We start from the raw sequence: 12033 nt of genomic DNA, 5'->3' as shown, positions 1-12033 counted from the left end.
TTTTTTACATATTTTGTAGTAAATCACATATTTTCTGAAATATTTGTTATTTTTAACATATTTTTAGGTATTCTGTCCTGAATCACATAATAATGATGTAAAAAATAAAGCATAAAGGCCCAAATAACACAGCAACATGTAACCAAAAATAAACATTATTTTTTTTTTTTAAATACAATGATTTTGCATAAACAAAATAATACCTTCAAAAGAAAAGTGTTGGAAACTATTTATATATCGGAAAATAATAATTATACAGTTTATTTCAAATCAGATATAAAAAATTTGAACCAGCATTATGCTTATATATTAAGGAAAATTAATTTGTGATTATAATGTTTTTTGTTTCAAAATAAATAATATATAGTTAAATATGATAATATATAATAAATAAATAAACTAAAACTAAATTGAAAATATAATGAGGATATGGCAAACCGGAGATGTTTAGGTAGGTTAGGCGATGTATTGCTGGTATACTTATAGATATTGTAAAATAAATAATTTTAATAAGTGAAACTGAGTAGTAGGTAATTTAGCACAATATGATAAAAATTAATTTATTAGTGCATATTTATCCCTAATTTTATGAATGTTTATAGGCTATTCTAATGAGGAAGAACGATGAAAACTGGGCCAAGAAACTAACAGAGTGGATCTCCTTGGAAAAGGGAACCAAAGAGACACAGAAGATGGGAAGAAAAAAAGGCAGTTACCTCACCCTAATTTTCGAATACTATAATGAAAACTATGTATAATTACTTGTCAAAATTGATGAGTCTGCCAAGTATAGGTAGGGAGAATATAAAATGGCGGCTGTTTTAAAACCTTAATTTTTCATTAACACTGGAAAATCTAAAAGAATGTTATTTAAAGAAAGAGTAAATTTGTTGAAATATTATCCGTAATAGAGCTATTTACGTCCAATAATTCTCGAGATATAGCTTTTTAAAAAGCAAAATTTCTTAAAAATGTACTGAAATATCTGTAGTTAGTTAATTATCTCACGTATAGATGTCTATTAGCAATCAAATTAAAGCTAGTTTAGTGGACTATACAGTAGTTTATGCCCTTTACCTTCGTAGGATTAGTAGTTTTCATGAGATTTCCGAAAATAAATTAATTTATAGTTGTTCGAACAATAAGTTTGATTTATGAAATACTTTATTTCATAAACCATTGGACGTACAGATGTCTGCCATAGCTCAAATAAAAGCTAGTTAAATTTATTATAAAATAGTTAATAATATTTATCTTTGTAGGAGTAGTAGTTTTTATAATATTTGACAAAGTAAACTCACAAAATGTTAATTTATAGTTATTCGTATAAAATTTTGGATTTTTGAAATAATATATCTCTAGACCCATGAGACACAAATATGTCTGCCAACACTCAAAATAAAGGAAATTTAACTTACTATAAAGTAGTTAATGACACTTATTTTCGTAATGGTAGTAGTTTTTATGATATTCACATATGAATATATATTTGGCAAATTTCATGAAAACTAGTTCTCCTATGAAAATAAACATCATAAACTACTTTATAGCTCATTAAACATACTTTAATTTGAGATGACGTCTGTACGTCAAATGGTTTTTGAAATATTCAAAATGATTTATCAAAATAAATTCACTAATTACTGATCTTTCTTTTAAATTTTATGAATGTTGCTTTTTAAAAAGCTATTTCTCTAGAACTATTGGACGTAAATAGCTCTATTAGGGCTTACATTTTAGAAAATTTACTCTACTTTAAATGATGCTGTCTTAGATTGTTTGGTGTTGTTAGTTGTAAAGATATAGAGCTCCGATTAAAATTTTTTTTTCTCGTTTTGAAACAGCCGCAATTTTTTATTCCTCCTATCTATACTTGGCTGACTCATCAATTTTGACTAGTAATTATACATAGTTTTCATTAAAGTGATAAAAACTTGGGGTGAAATAACTGACTTCTTTCTCTTCTTGGGCTCTACTATACGGATAGTCTCCGCTAAAGATTTAAAAAAAAAAAATAACCTGAAATGATATGATAACCAATGTTAGCTGTGTGTGAATAAGGTAAGAAATTTATGTTTACAGAATATTTTTAGAATTAATTTATAATGAGTCAAATAAGTATAAATTTTAGTTGATAGATCCTTGAGAATGGCCTTAAACTTAGAAGTTTAAAGACACTAAAAAAGTGTGAAACTATATGGATATTTGTGTTACAACTATATGAATATTTTTATTTTTTAATAATTTATTTATTGTTATTTACAACTATATACACATATATACAACAAGTAAATTTGCTGTAGGTGACATAGTGACATGATAAAAACATGTGGAGAATCTACCCACTGATAGAACTTCAATAATATTTCTAGAAGAGAAGATCTCGAGGCCATCTTCTTTTCAGACGCCTAGGAGGATTATTAGGTAATGAAGGAGAAGCCAGGTTAGAAACAAGTGGATTTGGGTGTTTATTATGGAAGGAACGGTATCTGGTTCTGGCCAAATCGGCAACATATGGAACATTGAGGTCCTGATGGATGACTTGATTTGTGACAAAGTAAGGAGCATTAAGGATTTTACGAAGGATTTTGGACTTTAAGGATATGTGAATATTTATGTTACAACTATATGGTGTTGGGGTAATATAATAAAAAGAGTTCACTGGGTTGAACACATATATTATTAGATAAATTGAACAATCGACATGACCGAAGGATGTGCCAGGCGCTAACTAACCCATAACCTATAACGGATAAACCACCTATCAATATACAATGTCCAAAGAGGTTATTCCTGAAACACCCCCTCAATTGAAACTTTATATACACAAAAAAGAAAAGTAAAGATTCAATTGCAAAGTAACTCAAAATTTACATCTGGAAAAATTAAACAATTAACAATTCTCGAAACCTTTTAAATTTTTCATAGACCAGTGGTGTGAATAAGTCTGCAATATTTTCTTCAGAACTAATATAGTCTATTACAATTTTCTTATTATCTACAAGTTCTTTGACAAAATGATATTTAATATCAATATGTTTGGCTCTTTCGGAATTTTCTGGATTTTTAATCTGAGCAATAGCACTATTGTTATCAACATTTAATCTAGCACTCTCTTCACCACACTTAAACTCACTTATCAAATCGCACAAATACACCAACTCCTGAGCAGCGATACCAGCAGCAATGTATTCTGCCTCCATGGTTGATAACGCAACACAGGTTTGTTTTCTTGAGTGCCACGCCACCGGGTTGCCAGCCAAGAATGCCACAAAGATAATACTTCTCACCATTAATTGTAGCAGTCTTTACAGGTCCACCTACATCAGTGTGTAGCAGTTCATGTTGATTGGTGGTTAATCAATATACAACGTCCAAAGAGGTTATTCCTGACATATGGATATTTATGTTACAACTAAAAACAGGTAGGTATTCATGGAAGTAAACATGAATAAAGGAAGAAGATAATTTATCCAAGACGTGTAGTTCTCTTTTAATGTTGAATCTTTGGAATGGGTTTATTTGAATATTTCTCACTTTGACTATGGAATACTCAAAAAATCATCGGTAGAATTGCTGACTGATCATCCTGCAATAATTGTTGGCAGCCTCACCTCGACCTGAACACAGGTTGACCTTCGCTATAGCGCCGACTTCGTTCTACTAAATGCTACTGGTTAATCGTATTCCGGTCATGAGATTGTGTCATCCATTATCTTATCTCAATGCTAATATCTCTCCCTGCCCCTGTTTTAAAACAATGATTTATTTCAGAAGATTAATAGTTTACCATATGTATTTTTTTTTTAAATTGTAAAGGCCACTTTTTGCTCCACTACTTTAATATTATAAATATTTACTATTTGAATTCCTAAATCAGTTTCCTTTCTTTACTTTCCTTTAAATACCATTAATTTCACCCTAACAACCTTGAACCATGCACCACTAAATTTATACAAATATAATTTAATAGTATAAGAATATTTATGTAAGTTGTTGCGAGCTGAGGTAATTCCTTCAAGAACAAGAGGAGAAAAAAGGCAGTTATTTCACCCCAATTTTTGATTACTTAATTAAAAACTCCAACTCCTGCCTATGATATCACGGATGAACAAAAATCAGAACGATTTGGTGACTATATATTCTCTATCTTCAGACCTAACTCACACCTCTATAATCCACAACATGACTCCACCATCCTATCATATCCAAATATACTGTCGGTGTTGTCTGGTCTTAGGCGGTTCTCCAGCCTGATTATATAATTTACAGAAGGCCCACGACAAGGCGTATTCATTAGTAGGTAATAAAGGAAGGCCGTGCCAGGGGATGAGCCCTGGACACTGACTAGGTACAGGAGGTCTAGGTGAGAGAGTCTGAGGTAGAGTAACAGTTCTAATTGCCGAGATGAAGCGGACGGACCAGTAAGCTGATAAGGATAGGTGCAGCTCTAGTTGCCGAGATGAAGCGGACGGACTAAGATTGCTGGAGAAAGGGAGAGGAGATAGGCCATCATCTAAGGTGAGCATACTAAAAAACAACTCTTGTGAGAATAGATTGGCAATGAACTTCTCTATCTCAAGTAGAGTGTAAGCCACAAGTGCTATGACTAGACCCGGAGAAGGCTTGATCTGTTGGATCAATCCCGGTGACAATTGAAGGCCTCATGTGATCGGTCATCACTGAGGATTCACTCTTTTAACTCTACTTGAAATAGTTCCGTAGAATCTTTTTACTCAATCTCTTTTTATTTTATAATTAACATCCTTACACATTACTTAGCTTCTTAGACACTTGTAGTGCTGAGCCCTATCGAGTTGCGGCGGCACTTCGTGCTCGCTGATTGCTACAATACCTTTGTCACTTTCTCTGCCTCCAAAATCATTCACTCCCAAAGAAGTACAAAAAAGAAATCAGTAACCTGCCAAAGCATAAGTTCCCGGATTATGACTTAATTACATCTGAAATCAAGCAGCACTTTCCCCGAAAGGCCATCGTATTCCTCACTGCACTCTATTACAACCCACTTTCCGATCCAGTGGAAATTCTCGATCATTATAATGATATTAAAACCAAACAAGCCATCTCTTTTACCAACTTCATATAGACCAATCAATCCTCTTCGAATTTTTGCTAAACCTTTCGAAAAAATACTATATAAGAGAATACTACCTTTCATAGAGACAACCCTACCTCATCATCAATTCGGCTTCCGTCATCGCCATTCTACAATCCATCAACTTCATCGAGTCATAGACTTCATAGCTTCTGTCTTCGAAAAGAAAATTTATGTAACAGGGGCCTTCCTTGACGTGCAGCAAGCATTCGATAGAGTTGGCATGCAGGACTCCTTTATAAACTGAAAAGAGTTCTTCCCAGCACCTACGATCTAATCCTAAAGTCTTATTTAGAAAAGAGATTCTTCCGGATTCGACAGGGCTCATCACTATCCTCATATTTCGCAGCAGAAGCTGGAGTTCCGCAGGGATCTATTTTAGCGCCATTATTATACACTTTGTATACCTCCGATTTACCGACAAAGGAGCACACTCTCACGGCCACATATGCCGACGACACAGCCATTTTAGCCAAGCATGGCGACACAGCACAAGCCTCAGAACAATTACAAATACACCTTGCTCACATCCATGAATGGTGTATCAAATGGAAAACAGGGATAAACATTGAGAAATCAGTTCAAATAACTTTTACGCTCCGTCGTGGTCTATGTCCTCCTGTTTTTCTAAACGAACGAAGTTTATCCCGGACAGACACAGTAAAATACCTTGAATTGACATTGGACAAACGACTTACATGGACCTTACATATAAAAATAACAAAACAAAAGCTAAATTTCCGACTTAAATTATTATTTCATCTTTTAAATAAAAGATCAAAATTACCACTTTCAGAAAAACTAAAGATTTGTTCTTACCTTCTCAGACCAATTTGGACTTACGGTGCAAAAATTTACGGATATGCCAAAAAAACTAACTTACTGAAACTGCAACAGTTTTAATCAAAATTACTAAGACTGATCAGTATCGCTCCCCCCTACATCAGTAACAAGAACTTACACCAAGACTTACGAACTTAAATCATTATATAAACGGATTCAGGACACACTTCCAATACACACTAACCCTCTAATTCAAGGACTATCTAACACGAGACTTACCAGGTACGAGACGAGGTTTATGAAGGAGCTGGAATAGAGACCTCTTAAATTGAATTTTCACCTACATACCTTCATGACATTGTTTTATTTTATTTTTTTCTCTCTCTGTACATCTCATTCGCTGGTTGTAAAAATGCTTTTACAGTTGTGAATAAAATAAATAAAGTAAAAAAAAATTATACATAGTTTTCATTAAAGTTATCAAAAATTAGGGTGAGATAATTTTATCATTTATAATTTTCCAGTAGTTTCTTTATCTTTTATATTTTCTTCTATTTATATCTTTGTACGGTGTAGAGCGAGGTATAAACGAAATAAGTAATTACCAATGGAAAAAATAAATTATATTAAAAATAGTAAAAAATAATTCACTCCTTGTCTGTGAAGATAATTAACAGATAATAATCAGACGTATTATCGCCATGACATCTATTTTGAGTACAATTAATATATTCTCAACGAACATACAAATAAAAACCTTTATGATTATTATCAGAATAGAATTATACGGCGAGCTATGGTACTGTTTAATACATATAAGATAAATCGAGGTGAAAAATTTCTATTTTTTTGAAAAATGGCATTTGAGGGCTTCAGACAACGCTAAGAAGTAATATGATTTGATTTTTACCAAAAAATCACAATCGGATGAACGTTTTGGCAGTGCATAAAGTACCAACAACCAAATCTTGATTTTTATATATTAGATTACAGTACAAAAATGGTGTTCAATCCGCTATTCACAATGAAAGTTTTGTGAGAAGCGACTGTACTCACGATGTACAATCATCTTGTTAATTCGAATTGGGTTGATTTACATAGTATAATTTAAAAAAAAAATTAACATTATAAAGAAAAAATAGTTCGCTCCTGAGGACCGCGTTCGAAAAAAAATCGCCGTCTGAAATGGGATAATGGTGTTTGGTGCTGGGTGTGTGAGGCCCAAAAATGCACCTCCTCTTCTGCTTAGACCATTGGATGATGGACACCCCATCTTTTAAATGCAGCAGGATAGGAGTGGCGTAAAATTTTCTTCTCATCCTTACACTGAATTCAGCTCCTCACCTGGTCTAACCCACTCTTCTTGGACACCTAGGGCGAGAGGATGAGTCCTGTTCGTATAGACTCTTTAGTGTATGGCCAGGGTCTTTGTTGGGACCATACTCAATTTCGTCTTCACGTACCACTCTTCCACGAGACCGGCGCACCACTATGATTCTGTCTTCAGTCTGGATCTGCTATTCGCAGCTACAATAGACTACCAGTTGTTGTAAGGAATCAACTGTCCTCTGGCTTCCCCAGCATTCCGTCGAACTCTAGTTTCCACAGGACCTAGGACCGAACCCTGCGGACAACCTCTATCGATTTTTCTGCCGACCCCGTAGTATTATAGGGGTATTCATGATATTGTGTTTAATCTAAAATGTTTCACCATGTTAAATTTTATAAGTATAGGATTGTGAGCAGCCCTATTTAAAGCCATGCATAAGAGATCCTAGCGGTTTTTCTGAACAACTTATTTTGTAACCTTTCCTTCCAAAACTTCATGTTATTGTTTACTTCTAAGTTTTGATTGAGGTAACATATTACAACATGCCAAATTGAGTGAAAAGTGGAAGTTGTGTGAAAGTTCGTCCACTGAGTGTCTTGTTGATCTTCTAACTTGTGGGGATGAGAATCAAGATGAGCTGATTGACAACTGTCATTACATTATTATTTTTGTCATCCATAGCTTTATTAGTAATAAATACATCCAAAACACTAACACACATACTAACACAATCGAAACTCAAACTCGAGCAAGTAACCTAGCACAATAACAAACAAAATGGCGACAAGCTCATCTGGTCTGTTGCATGACATTACTTTCATTTAATAGACCTAGTAACAGTCTTTCAACCATGTTACATGCTATATCGTTTTAACATGGTAAAACTGTAGAACAGATTCGTTATCTTGGACTACATCTTGACAAAAGACTAACCTGGAATCCTCACACAAGACTGAAAAGACAGGAAACTGCACGCAGATTCCGACTATTACAGCACTTACTAGACAAACGGTCTAAACTTCCAACTCATTACAAAAGACTGATCTACATGAAAATAATAAGGCCCATCTGGAGATACGGAGTTGAGCTTTGGGGCTCCACTAAACCTTCGAATTCCTATATATTTTGAGTTATGTGCCAATACTTTTTAATGTTTATCATCTCCAGTCCCATATCACAATCCTCGAAGAATGGTGTCGAAATTGGAGGATAAAGATAAATCCCAACAAATCACATTTACTCTTCGTCGTAAACCTGCCGACTGCCCTACAGTATACTTTAATAATGTGGCTCTTACCCCTGTAGAACAGATTCGTTATCTTAAACCTTCGATTCCTCTCGTATCCAATCTTTACAATCCAAAATCCTTCGTAAAATCCTCAATCCTCCTTATTTTGTTACTAATAAAACCATCCATAAAGACCTAAATGTTCCTTATGTAACCGATCTAGCCCAAACCCGATATTATTCCTTCCATAATAAACTTCCTAACCAACCAAACCCACTCGATTCTAACCTTGCTTCCTCTTCCATTCCTGGCTATCCTCCGAGGCGCCTGAAAAGAAGATGGCCTCGTGACCTTATATTGTAAACTGTTTTTAGAGTTCTACTACTGGGTAGTTTCTCTACATCCTGTATCATATCATTATGTGATTATGATCAAATTTACTGGTTGTATTTTTTTATACAGTTGTAAATATCAATAAATAAATAAAATAAAAAAAAACATGGTAAAAGAAGGAAATGTTTCTCCATTTAACATGAGTTTTTCCATTTAAGATGTTGAACTGAAGATCATGAATACCCCTATCAAAACCTCTGATCCTGGTGCTCCTGTCGTTGAGGTAACTACCTAAGAGGGAATAAAGATCAGGGTGTCGAACTCTTGCTACCGCTGGTATACACGGGACCATCCAAGACGATCAGTAAGTCTTATTTCTCTCCCCTCCTTCTAGGTTTAACCCTGACAATCCTCTGAGGCGCCTGAAATGAGATGGCCTCGAGACCTTCTAATATAGAAATATTATTAGAGTGCTGCCAATGGGGGGTAGTTTCTCTACATAACTGTATCATAACATTGTGATCTTTCATCAAAACATCAAATTTACTAGATGTATTTGTTAAAGCCCAAAAGTATATATTTTGTTTATTTAGTTTAATTTTATTTACTTCCAACTGGTTTTTTATTTTTTGTTAATTATAAGTTAATTGCCTTTTTTAATAACGATTCACTTTTATTTTGTAATTAAAATTACGTTAGAATTTATAACGTAAATATAGTTAAATAAGGAAGTTTGTTATGATGCGAGTATAATAGAGATACATCGCTGCAGTTCGGCACATACAACAACATTGCAGGCTGCAAGGGGATTACGGCCTGTATACAGGGACCGATAAGGGAGTCTACAGTCTACAGTCCGCTGCCTGGAGCCAAGAAGTTATATTGAGAGACACCCACCGGCTCACCACGTAGAGTTTTCTGGGGTGCAACTCAGGACCCTCACCCACCAATCGACGTTTGAAGACGGCGGATGTTTCGGACTGGAGCGGTGTGCGCATACCACTACTGTGAGTGATTTTTTTCCTTATCAAGCCATGGAGCATTTTTATCGTTATTGAGTCATTCTAATTAACTTTAGTATAAAGAGAAGCAATTTGTTTATATGTATATATCAAGATATTTTATTTTATTTCATTACACGTCTTTATTTTTTTATAACAACAGCAACAGTTTTTTTTTTATTTTTGTTTTATATTTTAATTTTATTAAATTTGTATACCAGTTTGGAAGGGTTTTTTTTATTCTCTATTTTTTTTCTTTATTATTTTTGTGTTTACAATCTTTGCAGGTCCTCCGTTTTATTTTTTTTTACTATCTCACCGAACCAGCGAACAATTTTCTTATGGGGAAGAGGTAAGTTGGTTTCATTTAAGAAAAGCCCCTCGCCCCAACAGTATTTTTATTTAAGTACAGTTGAAAATGACAATGAATACTTTTTTTTTTAATTTCCAACCTTTCTTTTTCGTTCATTGTAAAAGTTGACAATTTTTTATTTTATTTGACAAGAAACATAAAATATCACTACAATATCTGAATTGATTTGTTGATTAGCAATTAGATAGTAATTTATTCGACCCCAAGGACAATCCGGGCTCAATATCAAGGAAGTACTGGAAGCTTCATCAATCATGCCAGTTGATTTCTTATCGGTTATTGAAAGAGACAGTATTTAAGAGTAACCTTCTCAAGTTTCGAAAATGATAAATGGTAATAAACAGTTACTGGATTTTCGTGTTATTGCTTCTTTTGTTCTCTACCTTCATAAACAAGCCAAAACTTAACAGAAATTCGAATTATGGAAATTCGTTCAAATAACACTTATTTTACTGGAAGTTCCATGATTGACCGTGTGTGATAATAAAAGGGTGCGGTCAAAGAGAAACCTCAAATAGTCGTAAAACTATTTAGTATGAGCCAGTGGGTAAAAATAAATGAACAATGTATTTAATACCAGATCAGCCTGTTTTTATTTTATTTATATATTTTATTTTGTACCAGATTGGCCTGGTGGGCTTTCATGGTTGATATAACCGTTATATTATATATATATTTTTAACAGTTGATTATGGGAGGGGGTATAGTCTCGTACAAAAGACACCCCTTACTATAAATAATGTTATTATTAAAAGAAGAAAAAAAAATAAATAGATAAGAATAATGCTTCTTAATAAAAGAGGAAAGTAAAATTAATAACAAAAAATAATGATATTGGTACACTTAAATAAAACAAACAATTACTCTCTAATAGTAAAAACAAACAAGTTAATTTGAAAAAGGGACGAGAGAAGAAAATAGAAAAATAAAAATAATAATAATGAATAAATAAAATGAGTAATAATAAAAAGTAAAATAAAGGTAGTGTGACTAGGAATTCATTTTATATTTATTAAAATTTATAACAGAATGTCCTGCAGCAGTCTGGGCTTCAGACTTCGGGATGAGGTTGGGTTTCCCAGGTTGTAGTTTACTGCTCCTTTAACTGTCGGCAACTGGGAGTGGTAACTTAACTGATAAGTAACTTCATGAACCGGTTTTTTGATGTAATCTTCTATTGACTTCATATGTAATTCGCGATGAAATTGGCTATTTCTTATGAATCAAGGAGCATTAACTGCGATTCTTAGGACTTTATTTTGGAAAGATTGTAGTTTTTTCCTTTTCGTGAAGGACGAGCCGTACATCAGCAGTGACCTGAGAATTTTTTTAAATATCAGTTGTTTCTGACCAAGAACAGTTGTTTCTGGTTTTAGTTTGGAATTTCTGTTTAGGATAGGATATAGCATTGCTAGCCTTGTATAAGTTTGAGTTAGTTTGATGTTGATATGGTGGTTCAAGGTAAGGCGGCGATCTAGGTGAATTCCCAGGTACCTAGATCAGGCTGTTTCACTGGTAGGATTCCATTTCACATTTTTACCTTTGAGGATTAGATCGGGTGGATCTGGTGGGCGATCAGCCTGTTTCTTTAATTTTTTTTGATTCTCTGAATGATGGTTGTTATCTTTTTTTGTGTGTTTTTGCTTTTTAGACCTTAAATTTATGTCGAAATATCGGCACGAATATCTAATGTTTTTGTTAATTTGCTGATCGCACCCCCAACCATCTTTTCCACTTATTAATCCACAATCAACTATCAATAACTCAATAACTTATATAGCCTCATCTAATCTCCAAACACACCTCACCCGGATTGAGCAATGGTGCAACCAATGCCGGATAAAAGTTAATGAATCGAAATGCACACAT

At 33.7% G+C, this 12033-nt stretch overlaps 1 long non-coding RNA gene across 2 annotated transcripts in view; it reads left to right on the top strand.

The window, feature by feature from the left end:
* Positions 1 to 9227, top strand: part of LOC136795611 (uncharacterized) — an 11474-nt gene extending 2247 nt beyond the window's left edge. The window contains exons 2-3 of one of the 2 annotated variants that reach the window (XR_010843241.1): positions 603 to 2061; positions 9009 to 9227. This is a non-coding gene — a long non-coding RNA (uncharacterized lncRNA). Of the gene's footprint in view, positions 1 to 602; positions 2062 to 2303; positions 2928 to 9008 lie in introns of those variants that run through there. The other variant, XR_010843242.1, reaches the window with a different exon arrangement.
* Positions 9228 to 12033: the final 2806 nt, after the last annotated feature.

This window comes from Halyomorpha halys, unplaced genomic scaffold (genome assembly GCF_000696795.3).
Source record: "Halyomorpha halys isolate HHAL.00 unplaced genomic scaffold, Hhal_1.1 Scaffold506.1, whole genome shotgun sequence".
Lineage (NCBI taxonomy): Eukaryota > Metazoa > Arthropoda > Insecta > Hemiptera > Pentatomidae > Halyomorpha > Halyomorpha halys.
This window is presented reverse-complemented; position numbering and strand designations above follow the sequence as displayed.